Source organism: Typopeltis vanoorti, chromosome 14 (assembly GCF_054136105.1).
Source record: "Typopeltis vanoorti isolate ZY-2024b chromosome 14, IOZ_Tvanoo_1.0, whole genome shotgun sequence".
Classification (NCBI taxonomy): Eukaryota; Metazoa; Arthropoda; class Arachnida; order Uropygi; family Thelyphonidae; genus Typopeltis; species Typopeltis vanoorti.
In genome coordinates this window covers 11,473,745-11,479,744 of record NC_143562.1, presented here as the reverse complement: position 1 = coordinate 11,479,744, position 6,000 = coordinate 11,473,745, and the positions used below count along the sequence as shown (strand labels likewise).

The 6,000-nt window shown below is 35.5% G+C and overlaps 1 long non-coding RNA gene across 1 annotated transcript in view; it reads right to left on the bottom strand.

Moving 5' to 3' along the window:
- Window positions 1-1,093: 1,093 nt before the first annotated feature.
- The window catches only part of LOC150099216 (uncharacterized), a 132,015-nt gene continuing 127,108 nt past the window's right edge, over window positions 1,094-6,000 (bottom strand). Inside the window, exon 4 of the long non-coding RNA XR_016549407.1 lies at window positions 1,094-1,782. This is a non-coding gene — a long non-coding RNA (uncharacterized LOC150099216). The remainder of the gene's footprint in view (window positions 1,783-6,000) is intronic.

The following is a 6,000-nucleotide window of genomic DNA, read 5'->3' as shown; positions in this document are numbered from 1 at the left end:
GCCTGCATCTAATATTGTGCTGGAAAATGGGTTTTATTTAGTTTTTAACAATAAATCGCTTAATGTAGAATATAATTTCCCACAAATTTCAGAAAAGAAATATTTTACTGATAACGAACTAATAAATATCTCTAAAATGCTTACACAATGAAATAATTTCTCAATTATTTTATTGTGTAAGCATTTTCTCTCATAAAATATTTTTTCACTCCCTGTTTTAAATAAATAACGAATTTTCTTATCTGTGAACTAATACATGTCCCTTGATGTTATCTGATTGTGAAAGTGCCTTACCACATCTCTCAACTAGAATGTCTTTTCCTGCGTATGAATTAGAAAATTGGGTTTTCAGCTTACTTGAATGTGAAAATGCCTTTCCACATCTGACACAAGAGAATGGTTTTTCTTGAATATGAACTAGCAAATGGGTTTTCAAACTACTCGCATAGAAAAATGTCTTTCTACATCTCTCACAAGAAAATGGTTTTTTCTTGAGTATGAACTAGCAAATGTCTTTTCAAGTTACCTGCCTGCGAAAACGCCTTTCCACATCTTTCACAAGTGAATGGTTTTTCTTGAGAATGAACTAGCAAATGGGTTTTCAAACTACCTGATTGTGAAAATGCCTTTCCACATCTCTCACAAGAGAATAGTTTTTCTAGTGTATGAACTAACAAATGTTTCTTCAGGATACTCGGCCTTGAAAATGCCTTTCCACAACATTCACAAGTGAATGACTTTTATTGAGAATGAACTAGAAATGGGCTTTAAAGTTACTTGAGCCCAAAAATGCTTTTCCACAACTTTCACAAGAGAATGGTTTTTCTTGAGTATGAACTAGCAAATGGGTTTTCAAACTACTCGCATATGAAAATGTCTTTCCACATCTCTCACAAGAGAATGGTTTTTCTTGAGTATGAACTAGTAAATGGGTTTTTAAACTACTCGCGTATGAAAATGTCTTTACACAACTCTCAAAATGGAATGGTTTTTCTTCAGTATGAACTAGCAAATGTGTTTTCAAATGAACTGACTGTAAAAATTCCTTTCCACAATTCTTACAAGAGAATGGTTTTTGTTGAGAATGAACTAGCAAATGTCTTTTCAAGTTAGCAGCATGTGAAAAAGCCTTTCCACAACTTTCACAAGTGAATGGTTTTTCTTGAGAATGAACTAGCAAAGAGGGTTTCAAGTTACTTGACTCTAAATATGCCTTTCAGAAGTCCTACAACAGAATTGTTTTTGTTGCGTGTGAAACAACAAATGTGTTTTCAACTTATTTGTTATGGAAAAGGCTTTGCCACATGTTGCACAAGGGAAAGTCTTCTTACTGTGAACCAATAGGTGGTTTTTAAGATTACCGGATTGTGTAAATGCAATACCACAAATTTCACAAGAGAATGATTGTGAGAGAGTGTGAACGAATAAATGTCTTTTCAATCTATCAGATTTGAGATATTTTTTCCACAAATATTACAAGACATCATTTTTGCCTTTCAGCATGAACTATCGTAAATTTCCAGCATCCGAGATATCAAAATATCTTATTGTAAATTAAGTGCTACACAGGTTATTGTTTACAGAATTAGTTTTTCCTAAATTATTTTGAGTAGTTCTTTAATAAATTATGAAAATAAAAAGCAGTCTGCGTTTTTTTACAAGTAGTTTTTCACAATAAGAGAACTATTTGCGAAATAATTTGTGCACCGGTTTTGACAGTACGGAGCACCTACAACTCTTCTCCTCTGCCTGTGTCAGCGAATTTTCAAATTATTGTTTTTCCTACAAAAAATTACAATAAACAGTTGTAATAGGCAGATAATTGCTTCTAGAAAAATGGGTTTTGGAATATTGTAATAACATTATAATTAAAAATCTCCAATCTATTAATTATATGACCGTTCAAAGGTTTCTCAAACCAATTATAGTAATGATATTCGGTTATTAACCATCTGCATAATAACTCCCCTTTGATTCATTACAGTGCTAAAATCTCTAGATTTTAATGACAGTGACCTGCAATTGTGTTAATTTCCCCACCCTATTGACTTTAGTAATGAATATATGTTTATAATGTAGTATAATAATCTAGAAATATTAAACCTTATATTTATTTATGAAACCTTTTGTTTATAAAAATATAAAACACAGGACTATGCAAAATTTTATGAATGAATGTATTTTTACAGGTTTCATTTCGTAATTGAAATCCTTTTCAGGATGATTTCTTGAATATCGTTATGTGCAATTCCTTCATAATGAAAGCATTTTGGACAAACGTGACGGGTCAAAACTGTACGATTTCTATCTAGTCTGAGGTAAAACGGTACCCTCACGCAATTAGCACTCTCAAACCAGTCCTTTCCGAAACGTGCTCTATGAGGTGATTTTTATTATTAAAATGTGACACCTAGAGAGTCCATGACATCAACGCAGTAGTGAATTTCATTCTATGCACACTCTCTCTCCACGCTGCTTAAACCTTTATTACATCATTCCACATTTCAACAAATATACCATCTGCTGCCATTGATATTATTTGGCACTAGGTCCGAACCTCCCTGCATACGGAATTTAAAGGAATATAGAAAATATCCATAAATAAGCACTACTTCTGTGTAAGATCGGCAAAATCACCTTCACTTCAGAAAACCCAATGAAGGATTGCTTTCATTACAAAGTAAACAACGCCAAGTCATTTCAACAAGGATTTAGAGAAAATAGTCAAGAGGAAAATACAAGATTGGATAGAAGAAAATGGGATACTGTATCGGGGACAGCATGGTTTTGTGAAGGGTAGGTCATGCCTCAGTAACTTGCTCACGTATTATAACACAGTGATGGCTGAACTGGATAAGGGTAATGGGTTTACGGTGATTCTACTGGACCTTGCCAAGGCCTTTGACAGGATTCCACATGGAATTCTAATCAGTAAATTGCAGCATATGGGAATGGACATAGGGTTGGTGAGATGGATAGGAGGGTGGTTGACGGAGAGATATCAGAGAGTGGTTTACTCGGGAGTAGAGTCCACAAGACGGCCTGTGACTAGTGGTGTGCCACAAGGATCTGTTCTTGGACCACTGCTGTTTAATTTGTTCATAAATGATATAGGAAATGATCTGAGAGGAACAGTTCATTTGTTTGCGGATGATGCGAAGTTGGGTAGGGCAATAGTGAATGCAGATGACGTCAAAATTTTGCAGGATGATTTGGATAGATTGGAGGTCTGGGCTAAGGAGAATGGATGTCAGTTTAATGTGGCAAAATGTAAGGTTATGCATTTTGTGGTGAAGAGATTGGCGGCAGTTTACTGCATTGGTGGAAACGTGCTCCAGGAAATTGATGAGGCACGAGATTTAGGAGTGTTGGTAGATAAGGAATTGAAATTTAGGGGACACATTGCAAAAGTGACCAAAACAGCTCATCAAATCACTTGGTTGCTGAAGAATACGATGACAAGCAGAGACAAGCAGGTTATTGTTCCTCTGTATCGAGCCTTGATAAGACCCCATCTAGACTACTGTGCTCAGATTTGGTCACCTAGGTTTCTTCTTGATGGGGAGGAGGTGGAGAGGATCCAGAGGCGAGTGACCAAGATGATAGCAGGTCTGTGGAATGAACCGTATGAGAAGAGGTTGAGGATTTGTGGGTTGCAAAAATTGGTTGATAGGCGGAGGAGGGGAGATATGATTGAGACATTCAAATTACTGAAGGGTTTCTATAAAATTAATTCAGAAGATATTTTTGAGAACAGGGCTGCTTCTGGGAGGACTAGGGGACATCCATGGAAACTGGGCAAACGTGTGGTTAGTAAAGGTGTTAGAGCTGGGTTCTTTACTTTTAGAGTAGTGAATGAGTGGAATGCGCTCCCTGAGTCTGTGGTGGATGCTGTGACAGTGAATGAGTTTAAGACGAGGTATGATAGATACTGTATGAATGTCAAATAGTTGTGATGAATATGATTTGGGGCCTCCCTCGATGAGTCCAATGACTCCCTGGAGTTGCCCGTAATAATAGTAATAGTAATAGTAACAAAGATCACAATATTACGTGGTTCTTCCAATTGCGCGACATATTCGATTTCAGTTGCATAAATTCTGTTTAATTTCCCTCCCCACGTGTTCTTTTGTCTTTCTCGTCGATATCATCATACTTAAAGTCTTAAAAGATGATTAAACACTCTGTGCTCATTTGTGCGGAAATGCCAAAGCATTCTCCTATCCCTACTTCGTTCTTACCCGGTACCGGCACTCGGGTTTATATCTTTGACCACATTCGCGTTTATCTCACATACGAAATCGTCAATAGCACCACACCCACCATACTCTTATACTGCTGTCAGGTGAAGTCTCTCGTTTTGATAGATGTCACGTCTTCTTTTTGCATCTTCTCTGCATCGTATCTGAAAAGGCAACATAGTTCACAGCAGATCCCTCTTACTACAACTTCCTTTGCCAAACAAATCGCATTATCGACTATAATTTCTCAAGTTGAAAGTTTATTTCCGCTGAAGAGGTTGTATAAATGAATACAATAGTAATGATTACATATGATGAATATAACAATAAAAGTGACAATAACAGATAGTAAAATTAATACTACATATATTATAGAAACTAATACAATTACACTTGAGTGGTAATGTAGATTGAAAATGAAATAGAATACAAGGAAGTGTGCAATATGCGGAACTAAGAGCCGGAGCCAAACTGGTTACTATAAAAATAAAAATGGAGGCATTCACTGAAAAGTCAAACTTTTTTTATTTATGAGGCCACGTAGCAAACGGCATATAATTTAGAAGAGTATGAAACATTTCGAGTGGTATCTTGTAATATGCGTTTAAAATAAAAGTCACCTTGATTGAGTGCCATTAGCTAGTCTCCAATCTTTTTCTAGAAGTATGTGCTAAAGTTACACACCATTTCGTGCTTGTTATAATTATTGATACTAACTACTGAAAAGTTTCCTGAAAAATGTCTTTGTTAACCTTATATTTAGAAGTTTCGATATCGCATTTATATAACCTTTGTATAGCACAACGTTATATAAAAAGAAATGTATCAGGTTATTCTTTCCTATATAATACTAATATGGTAGACTATACTGCACTATTATATAATTCGTTTCTATAATGGGAAAATGTTAAGAATGGCAAACAGGTCACTAGTTTAATATACGAAGAAATTCGTCCTGGCTATAATTCGGATTATTCTACTTTTTGCTCCTGTCAAAGAAAGAAGTTTGTTGTAGTAATCTTCATTAGCAGGCGTACCATATTGAAGTAAAGAATTTACCGAATAATAATATCAGCATTTTAAAATATTGCGTTAATTCCAAATTTCAACTGAATTTTCAAAAAGAGATATGGGAAATCTATTTCCGGTTGGCTGTCTATATGTACACCAAAATATATTACTGATTTTTTTTTCTGATTAAATAACGGCTACAATTTTAAATACCGCTATAATTTCATGCAATTAAATAGCGGCATTGAGATTGAGCTGACCTGTTAAGGTGACAAGTACATATTTATTTTGATCGGTTTGATTTCAAGGCCATTAATGCTAAACCACTGATATAGTTTGAACATATCATGCTGAATCCGATTTTTCAAATCGTCAATGGTCGTTTCTGTTTTTGGCAAAGTGATTTCATTCGCTTATTAACGTTTGGGATCATAAAGATCATTAACATACACGGTGATCAAAATTAAAATATCCGTTTTGAGCCTTTCGGTGCATCACCAGCTATCGAAATGCTGCGAAACTTTGCAGGAATACACTGTGCTTCATGCGGAAGTGATATCTAAGAAAATAGTAGTTCCAAAGTTCCCCACCCGGGGCGCTATATAAGGTGCGGATTGTAGATATAGTAATATTTCCGTGTTAGTGTGAAGGAAAAGTGAAACAAGCATAAATAACATTTTTATTCATTTCCATTAGACAATCACGGGCTGTAATGTTCAGAGTGATGTCCTTCGCGATATGCCACAAA